The following is a 12,377-nucleotide window of genomic DNA, read 5'->3' as shown; positions in this document are numbered from 1 at the left end:
GGCAGAGGGAAAGGAAATTCTTCTAACACTGGGCCAAACCCAGTCCAAAAGACTCACTGTGATCCTCAAATAATACCATAGAAGACAAAAATAACTGTCTAAGCACATTGTTGTCATCAAGAAGTCTCCCATAGAAACACTGGCTCATCTTGACAAACAAAAAGCTTGGAGAAAGGACAAGAGAGAGACTCCATTACCAAGATCCTAAGGTGGGAAATGGTTCTTGGATACCAAGAGGCTCAGGAGGCTCTAAGGAGAGCTTGATTGTATCATTGAGGCTGGAGCTCCTTACAACATCCCTCTTGCCTAAAGTTTGAATCAATTCTAGAGCCCAGCATGCAGCTGAATTGCAATAAGGGTATAAGAAGTGAAGGACTGAAAATACTGGGGCCCAGGGCAGGTCTGAAGTTTTCATCTCAATTCTGCTATTTACTAGCTGGATGTCTTTGAATAAATAAATTACTGCTCTAAACCTCAGTTTTCTCATCTGTGAAGTCAGGATCATGGTAACCATACTATAGATTGTTGTGAAAATTATACTAAAATGTTTATAAAGCATTTGACCCAATGTCTGGCCTCAGTAAAATTTAGCCATCATAGCCATCATCATTACCATCACCAAATCATCGTCATCAACACTATCATCTGTTTCATTATTGGCTGCATCACCATCATCAAAAAGAGGAGAATGCTCTAAGATAGAGGTCTGCAAATTATGGCTTCCAGGCCAAACCAGCCCCAACATGCTTTTGTGAATGAAGTTCTATTGGAACACAGCCACACTCATTCATTTATGTATTGTCTATGGCTGTTTCTCCTACAACGGCAGTTGAGTAGTTGCGATAGAGACTTCAAGACCGGCAAAGCTGAAAATACTTGCTATCTCCTCCTCTACAAAAAAAAAAAAAAAAAAAAAAAAGTTAGCCGACTTCTACTCTATAGCAAGAAAAGAAATCAAATGACTATGGCTGTGTTGGCAGCTGTAAGGACTTCCATGTGAAAAAAGCACAGGGGTAGTACAGAAAGTAGTAAGAAAAGTTGAACAGGTAAGTTGAGGCACACATTTGTTTTAAATAGTCTTAAAAATTAAGAATTAAAATTGTATGCCATATTCCAGTCATCTCAGATCAATGGAACTAATTCTCTCTCCAGGACCAGGTATGTAATTTGGGGGACCCAGCACAAAATGAAAATACAGGGCCCTTTGATCAAAAAGGATTACGAATTTCAAGCTGATGACAGCAGAGCATTAAAGCAAGCACAGAGCTCTCTGCACAGCCCTGTGTCTCTCACATGGACATGCATACATACACGCGCACACACACGTGCATACACCCTACACTCACAAAGACACCTATAACTGAAGAGCAATGTACAGGCAGTCAACTGCAAACTTATATGTGGGTTTTCTTTCTTTCTGCCTACCAGAGCATTTTCTCCTATAAATGATTTCTCTACGCCCACAACCTCCTCCTCCTTCAATTTTGATGCAGCAGTAAGAGCAGTTTCCCTCTGTCTGACTCCTTCTTCATTTTTGCATGACACATCAGTATTATCGCTCAGATTTCTCTTTTCCCATTCATTACAGCATGCTATGCCCCGAAATAATCTAGTCTGCTTTCACAGCGGCTTCAGGTTCACCATGCCAGGATAAAAGCCACTATTGCCCAGGTTGGATCTTACTTGGCTTTGGAGCATGTGGAGTATATAAAGTTGTACAGTTAAAGCGTTGGTAGAATGACATGCACAAGAACAGCCACAGGGCAGCCAGGCTGATCTGAGCTTCCTTCACAGAAACAAGAATGTGCAAGGGGCTGGCTACGATATGGGAATTGTCTGTTAAACTGAAACTCATGAATGATTTGGTTTTCCCAAAAAGAGAAAGAAAACCCCACAAAAAGAAAAACAAAATGACAGATAGGTTGTGTTTTGGTTTTAATGCTCCTTTGACAGTCCATGGAGTAGAAAATGTATATATAAGTAAGTCTTTCATGGTCCAGAGTGTGGAAAATATTCATACATAGATGGACACAAGAAGCTTTCTCCTGTTATTGTACTTTTTTTAAGTCTGCAAAGAAAAGCAAATGCTTTGGGGACCAGGAGTATGAGTGTGCAGATGTCAATAGGCTGATTCCAGGTGTGATAACAGATCCCCAAGTCCCATAGTGAGGTAAGTCCTCCTGCAGGGGTATGGATGACTGATCGCCCTCAAGGACGCCTGTGACTCATTAATGTGGGTTGATTTTCCAAAGAAGGAGCACCCATAGGGCATCCCTATTTGCCAGGCATTAGTCAGATTCCTCCAGGATTTGACAAGGTGACAGATTACACTGATAAATGAATTTGTGCTAAGGTGGTAATGGCTGATAATAGGGTCTCTGGTTACTCTCAGATAACATCTATACTTAAATGGGGCCAGGTTGTTCAGAGTCTGATGGCCACAATCCATCCTGTCTTTTTGCCAGCCTGTTTCTCCCTGTTCCTGGAGCATGCCCTCTGCTTTCAGTTTCCCAGGCTATGCACTGGCAGTTCCCTCTGCCTGGGTGCCTTTGCTGGGCAAGCTCAAATTTTTCCATCAGTGATCAACTGAAAATAATAGCAACAAATGCTATCTACTACATTTTAAGACAGTGATTCTCAAAGAGTTGTCCCAGGACCCATAGCATTGGCATCACTGGACAAATAGTGAGAAATGCAAATTCTCGGGCCCACCTCAGATCTATTGACTCAGAAACTTGGGGCGAAATCCAGAAACCTGTGTTTGACAAGACTTCCAAGGGATTCTGACACACGCTAAAGCTCAAAACAAGTATTCTAAACATTTGTCCTACATCGGCTCATTTGATTTTCACATCAACCCTCTGTGGGAGGTACTAAGATTGCCCCCATTTTACAGATGAGGAAACTGAGGCACAGAAAGTTTAAGCAACTTGACAGAGGTCATAAGCTGGTAAGTGGTAAAGCTGGGCTTTGAATCCAGGCAATCTGGCTCAAGAATGTGGTTGTTCTATTTCTCAACTATGTTACCCTTTGGATCAATGCTTCTGCAAAGCCTCTTATGATTTCAATCCCAAATCTCATCAGGCAACATCAATAGTACTCACATCACTTTCTCCTCTTGTGATACTCGTGATTTTCTTGTCATTCTATCCCCAGTACCAATATGTATATAGCAATGAGCAAATTTGATATTTGATGAAGGAATGAATAATTGAATGGATCGATCAGTGAATCAATAAATGTCTTGACTCAGAAGTAACTTGACCAGTATTTTCCAGAGAGCTTTTAAAAAAAATACTTTCCTGAATCTCGTCCCTCACCTACTTATCAGAGTCTCCAGAAGTGGAGCCTGGAAATCTGAAATATAAAAAATCAAACCCACACAAAGAACCTGGGTTGAAGAAAAAGTTTTTCCCAACAAACTGATTCTGTACCTATAGACCCCCTGCCTTAACTGGCACTGACAATTTCAGATAGTTTGGTGAGACCAAGTTGAGGGCATGAATGCGGAAAGGGGGGCTCTTTGGACCCTTAAATCCTATCCTATGGGGAGTTGCTAACCCTGTAGCCAACCCTTCCTGGAAGAAAGCCTAAACATGCTTCAGATTTTAAGCCCATCGTATAATATTCCTTGAATAAGTTCATGTAAGATACACCTGCATTTGGTACACTGAGCTGTACATGGTAAAGTTGTTTTTACCCCCAGAACAGGCAGTCCTCAGCATATATACATATATATTTGTATAAATGGGTCATATTCCAAAAATGTATTTGTAAGTTGAGTTGTTTGGAACTCAGAAAACACTTTCCCACAGAAGTAATATTAGAAAAAGGGTTCCATTCCTCTGCCAAAATACAAAACCTGATTTAGAACACTCGGTCTGAAATAGCAGTTCAGATGGGCTACATGGACATCCATGGGAAACGTGGCTGGGACCCAACCAACTAGGAACTGGGGATTATGGGAGCATGGTGACTTCTGGGTGAGACTGGGCTGTGGCACTATCAGAGACATGCCTTGGTTCTCCTCCCTCCCTCAACACACACACACACACACACGCACGCATGCACATATTTGTTGGCTACTAGTCACCTGATAGAAAAAGTTATCACTCCAGGAAGACTACCTGGGATCCAATGAAACCCTACGCCCTCCACTCGTGTGGTCAGGAGCTGCCCCAGACCTTAGCTCAGAGCTCTTCAGTTCAGCAGTGCTTGTACTAACCTCTGATATCCTCTTACCTGCATTTTATACAACCTGTAGTTTCAACTTCAAGGCAACTGTAACCACCTCCCCATCACACTTAGAATAATAGTTTGGGGAGGAATATGGAATAAGCACTAAAAATAAAACTGCTGCTGAAAAGTAGAAAAGAGAATCAAATTTCTAGCTTTTCCTTGGTCTATAATGAAGTAGCTATGTGACATGAAGCTAAGTTCTCTGGGCCTCCCTTTCCTCATTTGTAAAATATTGGGAAGGGGGAGTGGTTTATACAATCTGTAAGTTCTTTCTAGATCTAATATTCCAGAATTTAATAAAAATAGTTTCCTCTACTTCCTTGTGAAAAGACTTGCCAATCTGCCAACTGTTCTCCTACATTTTCCATACTTGGCAGCGAAATACTGAAACCTTATCTCATCTCAGGCCCAAAGATGCACCAAAAGGAACCAAGACTGAGAAGTTACAGTTTCATTTCACTCTTATTAAATTAATTTTATTTCATTTAATTCTCACTTGCCCACAGCCAAATTTCACTTGGGCGATAATAGCTCTTTGGGTTTAAGCCTTGTACTCAGTGAGACATTTCTCAACACACAGCAAATTAAGGATCAAAGTGGTAAAGTAATAATAATTTATCAAAATTTTCACATGCAAGGTATAAAGAGGAAAGGAATTTAAAAATTCAAGGGAATTTAAAATTATTTCAGAAAAAAAAATCTTTAAAAAGAATCAATACACTTAATTTTAACGTGTGCCACCAGAGACTGGAATTTAACTCAGAACAAAATATATTGTTTCTTTGATAGAGTACCCCTCTGCCAAAGGTAATACTACCTAGAGGAAAAGAAGTGAGGAAATGTGGTTATCATCACCCAGTTTGGGTTTGGGATTGGTGGCATCTGATAGAATCTGAGCTCAGGATTTCCATGTCACCTATAAGGATACTGTGCCCCTATGATAGGCTAAGGTTATACCTAAAGTCGGCATTAGGAACCTCAAGAAAATCCAATCAGTTTCCACTGCCATATATCTTTAATGAGATTCAGTTCTCTGACCAGGTTAAGAACAGAAACTTCTGCTTTCACTCCCTAAAAACAAACACACACACACACACACACAACAACAACAAAACAAACAAAACAAATGCAAAAATTATCCCAAATAATACACAATAAAAATTCCCCAACCCCCACCATCTTTCTAGCCAGCTGTCTAAGAATCCTGGGGAATTGTTGGGGGTTGGGAGAACAAGCGATTCTGGTTCTAAAACCTCTGGAATCTCAGGTCTCAGACCTAGTGCTTGAATCTAAATAATAATATTTTATAGGCCTTCTACTGTGTGTCAGACACTATGCTGAGTGTTTTATATGCATTATTTAACTCAACCCTTAAGACAACCTAGTGAAGTATGTGTTATTTCCACTTTGCTTCATAAGCACTTATATTCCAGTTCATAGAAGAAAAAAAATTGAATGAGGATGAGCAAATGGCCCAGAAAAAAGACAGGACTGCATGTACCATCAATACCAGCCATTCACCTAGCCCAGGACTCTATGAGCCTGAGATCTGAATCTTTGCTCCACCACGCCCTACGACTTTGAGGAAGTTATTCCATTTCCTTATGTATAAAATGGGAAGAGTATAGTGCATACCTGTCAGGCTTGCTATAGGTTTCCACCGAGAACCTATACACAGCGGCCTTACCTCTCAGAGTGTGGTCCCTGGACCAGAAGCATCATCATCACCTGGGAGTTGGTTAGAAATGCAGAGTGTCAGGGCTCACCCCAGGTTGTATATTTTAACCAGGTCCTCCAGTGACTTGTGTACACACTGAATTTGAGAAGCCCTCCTCTCAGGCACACACAGGGTAGCAGTTCTTCCCAGCCCTCTGATGGTGTATGACTTGGAGATTCCTTAGTGCTCACATCTCAGGAGAAAGGCAGACCTTGTGGTGTCCACAATGTGTCAGGCTGCTGGGTCCCCATCTGCCTTTGCTATTCTGCTCTCATTAGCTGAGAATGTCCTTTGTCTGATAATCCACCTGGTCAAAACCATTCTTCAAGATGCAACTCAATATCATGGAGAGTCTTTCTATCTGCCCTCCTTCTATTCCAAGAGAGAATTCACCACTTCCACTTCTGTTTCCCCACTAAAGGTCAGATCGATGCTGCTGGAACTTCTTTGACGGCAAGCCATGATAAGAAATATATTTTATAGACACACCTGAACATATGCGCGCGCACACACACACACACACACACACACACACACACACACCCTGTATATTGCTGAAATGAAAGGTTTGTGAAAGAATACCTTTATTTACTCTGTGCAATGGACTTAGATATTTTCAACATTAATCTGTTCTATTTCATGTGTCGGCATGCTGTAAGGGTCATAACTGACAATTTGTAAAAGCTGTGCAGAGCTATTTCTTTCAGAGGGACTGTACTACTCAGTGATCTGGTCTCATGTCTATCACCTCTTCTAGAGAAAGAGGATGTGGCCCCATGTCTGACACATGTAGGGACTCAATCATGTTTGTTGAAAGAATAATGAACAGATACATGAATCTGTTACGATCTGCTTTGGTAGCCGGCTGCAAGTCCACCCCTTAACTCCTTGGTCCCACTGCCATCATTAAAAGAAAAAAAAGATATAAAGGCTTGTTTATCAACCACCAACCACAACTATAAACCTACACAATGAATTTCTATGCTCCCAATAGGAATTTTTGAATGAAAAGCCGATTTTACGGACTCTTGTGTTGAATAAGAAGAAGAAAAAGAAAACTTGGGAATTTAAAGAACAGACGTTTGGTTTTGCATTTTTTTTTCCATTTCTGATGTTTTATTAGTCTCCCCATTGTAAATTAAATGGAGCTTGAGTCACTGTAACTAAGACACATTTAGAACACTCTGCGTCTGGCAGATGCCAGCCTGCCATTTGAGCCTCTCCATGGTATTCTGCCAGTTCACCTCCATTCTTTCTTTCAACACCTCTGCCCTTCCAGCACGATAGCCCTTGGGCAGAGGTTTATGATGGGAAAAAGTGATGACCAACCACATTCATTTATCATTTATATCTCAGGCTTGGCCACAAGACTCTGGTGCATAAGACAGGAAGGGAATTTCAGACTCAGTGTCAGGACCTTCAGTTCTGTTTTCGAAAGTCACAGGGTCCCGGCATGCTGCTGTCCTTCTTTCATTCACAAGAGGTGGATGGAAAAATCGAAGACCTGGAAAACAAGTCTGCAAGGAATAGCAAGTTTTTTAGTCTTACCTCTCACCACAACACAATTGTAAAACAAGCCTGCTTAATCATTCTTTCACATCTTTGCAGCTTATTCTCAAATATCACATTTATATCTAACTTGAGAGTCTGACTGTCTTTTTAGTCATGGCTCTTGGTAGCTAAGTGACATGATGCCCCCTGCCTTAGTTTCCTATCCATAAAATGGAGTTAATGATGACACGTACCTCACAGAGCTTTTGTAAGGAAAAAAGGAGATTGTATACTCTTAGAACTGTACCCAGCATGCACCTAGTAAAAGCTTAGTGAATGCCGGCTATTTTTTTAAAGATTTATTTATTATTTTTTTATTTATTTTATTTTTTTTGCTGGCTATTTTTAAGATTACTATTACACACAGAAACTCTATGTACTTATATTGTTCCTTTCCTATCACATTCAGACATTTGAAGTAATAAAAGATATTCAAAATAAAATGCCACTCGTACTAAGTGCAATGTGATATCCTAGATTGAATCCTGGAACAGAAAAGGACACTACTGGAAAAACTAGTAACATCTGAATAAAGTCGACAGCTTAGTTAATTTGGTATCAAAAATAATGCAGCTTATGTAAAATGCTAATACCAGGAAAATTGAGGGAAGAGTGTTCAGGAACTCTCTGTACCATCTTTGGAACTTTTCAGTAAGTCTGAAATTATTCCAAAATAAAAAAGTTATTTTTTTTAAATGCCACACATAGTTCTTGGGAATGCAGTAAATACAAAGTTGTGCTAGGCACCACGAAAGAGCAAGAGATAAGGAAAATGTGACTTTGTCTTCAAAGAACTTACAGTCTAATTTTGAGAATAGGACAGCAATGAGTTTACTATAAATTGGCTGGAATGTAGTAAATATCTTAATAGAAGTGGAAACAAACTCTTGTCAGCCCTATATTAAGGACCAGCTTCATAAAGACCCTTGTTGTCCATGATCAAATCCACTGGCTGGTTAATTCACACAACTTTACAATTCCTGCCTCCTTGAGTGGTGACTCTGCTTGGTCAGTATTTCACTGGTAGGATTCCCTCCACACTGGAGATGCTTTCTGATTCCTGACTAATGCACATGTAAACTTTATTAGTTTATTATTTTTTATAGGTTGTGGAGTGAAGGAGGAAGAGCAAACACCTTATAATCAAGGAAAACTGAGATCAAACCCAGGTCTCACCTCCTTGGGCAAGTTAATCCACCTCATTTTCCATTGTAAAATGGGGGGAAGAATAGTGAACTTGCTGTCAATCAAATGATCAAACGAGATAATATCATAAGGACCCTGGCCTACAATAGGTAGGTCTTATTATTATTGTTATTGTTAGAAATTATCCACAAGGCACGGGCCCTGGCAACAATACTCAAGTACTTATTCAATTGTCAGGTACTCATTTCACTTTCCTAAGACCTCACTTTGGAGAGTTCAGGACTATTTTGTCAAATGGAAAGGGTGACAGACCAACGCGAGAAGCTGCACAGATTAAGGGTTAATCACATGGGTGTCCGAGCCAGTCAGCCTATTATCAGCTTGCTACCTGTGCACCTTTGGGAGACCAACTCGACTTCTCAACACCTCTGATTCTCTATCCGTAAAGTGTGGATAATAGCACCTACCTCACAAAGATATGTTATGAAGAATTCACATATGTCAAATCTCTAGAACAGTGCTTGGCACAGAGCTAACTTGGCACATAGCTATTACTATTAATTGTCATTATTCAATAAGCATTTCTTCCTTTTCTTAGAAGTTCAGCACCCCATTTTACTCAGATATGGGGATGCAAGGTACCCGGGAAAGAAGTGCTCTCTACTCTAGCCCCAGGGGATGAACCACAATTGGTATAAGCCAATCATAATAATTCCTTTCCCTCTTTAGGTATGAGAATGTGGCTGAAGTCTGGCCAGGCAACATAAGGGGAAATCTGCTGGTAGCTTCTAGGAAGTTTTTTTTTTTTTTTTTTGCCTCCTGTGTTGAATGCTGTCATGAGGGGATGTGATGGTGGCCATGGTATGGCCATGACGAGATCCAGGAGAACCATAGACAGGCTATCAGCGAACTTCTGGGCCATCTATCTTTGGGCATCTTGGTAAGTAAGATAATAAATGTCCCAATTGTTTAAGCCATTTTTAGTCAGGTTTTCTTTTACTTGCAGCCCAAAGCAACCTAACTTGGAGGTCACAGAGAGTGAGAGACTCCAGGCATCATCATTCTTGACATTGTGGACAAGGAAACTAAGTTTCAGAGAGATTAAAATAACTTTCTCCAGGGTTATACAGTTAGTAAAGAGCAGGGAGTGAGAATGGAATGAATAAAGTATATTTTTATCTCTTTCCATGAACTTTTTCTTGGTCCATTAATTTACTCAAAAAATATTTATTAGGTCTACAAGATACCTTCTTAGATCCTGTGGCATTTTCTGGCTTCAGGGCTTGGGTGGAGCTTCCAGGGGGCACAGCAGGGTGAGCACGTGTGCAGAGACTGCCATTGCCATATATGTATTCCTAGGCCTTCATAAAATGTTCCGGGAAAAGTCTGCCACTGGACAACTGAAGGACAAATCTCTAATAAAATAAGATATTTCCAAAAGGTATGAATTCAAAATTTTTTTTCCTACATATTTGAAAAATTGCAGAATCCACAAGCTATTTAATAACTAATTATTACCACTAATACCAGTCTGATGAGATACTTGATTTGATGCCAACAATTCTTGGGAACATAAAAAGATAGTATCAGATAGTAAAGAACAAGAATCACCCCGTGTGAGCTCTTTTCTTCCTTTCTCAGTTTGGATTGCTTCCCTGTATCTCTATATTTTAGAAAAACTTGAATCCTTCAGCCTTCTTGTAGATTTTGCTTCATTCACTCATTCTTTTATTAATCACGTATTCAATGAATATTTTAAAGTAGCTACAATTTCCTAATCAAGTTGGAGGAGAATAGTTAATGTAAGCATCCACTTATGACCTATGATGATGATTAAAACCAAGTATAAAACCAAGTATAGATAAAGGAGATTAAGAGTACACCTACCTTGATAAGCACTGAGAAATGTATAGAATTCTTGAATCATTATGTTGTACACCTGAAACCAATATAACACTGAATGTTAATTACACTTGGGTTAAAATAAAGTATAATGGTATCACAACAGTTATGGTTTCCTGAGATGCTCTCTCTGTGTTATTTACCCTCTAACTGTTTTTCAGGGTACACATTATTATTTCCAACATCATGCCTAAGGACACCAAGTTGCAGAGATATCAAAGCAATTTTCCACAGAGTGAGACACCTAGTCAAGTGCAGATCTGGGTTTGAACCTGGGTCATTCAGACTTTAAACCCTGAAATTTTCCACAGCATGGAAGTGGTGAGTACAGCAAAAAGAGGGTAGTTTTTGGACCAAATCTTGTTGAAAATATTGAAATTGGAGTGAGAGTTATGAAAGGGAATGAAGCTCAGGAGGGATATAACCCAGTACAGGCTCTGAGGAGGGGATGAGAAAGATACGTGGATGACAAGATTGAAAGGCATCCCAAGAGGAGAAGAGTGATGTTGGGAAGGGAGCCCATGAGGATGGTTGGCCAAGGCCAAGGTAGTTAGAGTTAACTGAGGTGATCACAAGTTGTTGTCAGTTATGTAAAGAAGATGAGGTTGAGGGCGCCTGGGTGGCTCAGTTGGTTAAGCGACTGCCTTCGGCTCAGGTCATGATCCTGGAGTCCCGGGATCGAGTCCCACGTCGGGCTCCCTGCTCAGCAGGGAGTCTGCTTCTCTCTCTGACCCTCCCTCCTCTCATGCTCTCTCTCTCTATCTCATTCTCTCTCTCAAATAAATAAATAAAATCTTTAAAAAAAAAAAAAAAAAAAGAAGATGAGGTTGAGAGAAGAAAGCAAGCAAGGTGGAAGGATAGGCACCAGAGAAACCATACAACTAGCAGCTCAAAGACCCAAGAGAGTCCAAAGACACGAATACTTCGATGAAAATAAATTGGTTTCCAACACTTAATAAGCAGATTTCTCATAAAATTCTGCATTTACAGTGTCTCCTGAGGAAAAGAAAATCATAATATCAGGTTCTGGGTTTTTGGAGCCCTCACCTCTAGAGAGTAATAGGTGACCCAAGCTGAGTAATAGCTGCCATCTTTAGCCAGCAATAGGCACACCCATGCCCTACTGTTTCACTCCCAGCCTGTTTCACAAATTTACAATATTGGCCTGAACCCTTTTGGCATTTTACTTTGCTACCCTTGATAATCACCAAAGTATTAACTGCAAATATCTCTGGATAGTGGGATGGTTGCTGATTTTTTTAAAAGTCAGCAAATTACCTAACTGTATTTTCTAAATTCCCTTTAATTATTGTGTATTGCTTTTATAATAAAAGAAAATGTAAACTTTTTAAAAAAATTATCAATACCACAAATACTGAGGGAGGAGCTGTGGCTTGGCAGGAGTCCCTGTGAAAAGATCCAAGGGTTTTATTGAAGTCAGGCTCAATGTGAGCCAAGTTCATGACACAGCAGCAAGAAAACAAAACAAAACAAAACAAAACCCTAACAGATTATTGGAAGCTGTGACCTCATGGTGCTTTGCATGGGTCAGGCCTCATTGGGAGCATAAGTCACATTTTATTGGAGAAATGATAAACTAGAAAGTGTTTGCTGCTGGGAAACCAAGATAGAAGGAGTCTATAAGTCAAATCATGTGATGAGTGGTTAGGAGAAAATAGACATTTTTAGCTTGAGTTTCTGTAGAAAAATCAAAAAGACATGCGATTGCTATCTTCAGGATTTGGAAAGATGAAATGTGGTCAAGACAATGTTTGCTTATTCACTGTCAATGTCGAAGGCAGGGAAAGCACCAGAGAGAATG

General features: G+C 40.1%; 1 long non-coding RNA gene across 1 annotated transcript; it reads right to left on the bottom strand.

Moving 5' to 3' along the window:
- Window positions 1–7,061: 7,061 nt before the first annotated feature.
- Window positions 7,062–10,625, bottom strand: LOC118546360 (uncharacterized). The gene is made up of 3 exons (XR_004922560.2): window positions 10,541–10,625; window positions 9,901–10,068; window positions 7,062–7,473 (listed from the first exon to the last, which is right to left on the bottom strand). It is a non-coding gene; the product is annotated as an uncharacterized LOC118546360 (long non-coding RNA).
- Window positions 10,626–12,377: the final 1,752 nt, after the last annotated feature.

This window comes from Halichoerus grypus, chromosome 9 (assembly GCF_964656455.1).
Source record: "Halichoerus grypus chromosome 9, mHalGry1.hap1.1, whole genome shotgun sequence".
Taxonomy (NCBI): domain Eukaryota; kingdom Metazoa; phylum Chordata; class Mammalia; order Carnivora; family Phocidae; genus Halichoerus; species Halichoerus grypus.
This window is presented reverse-complemented; position numbering and strand designations above follow the sequence as displayed.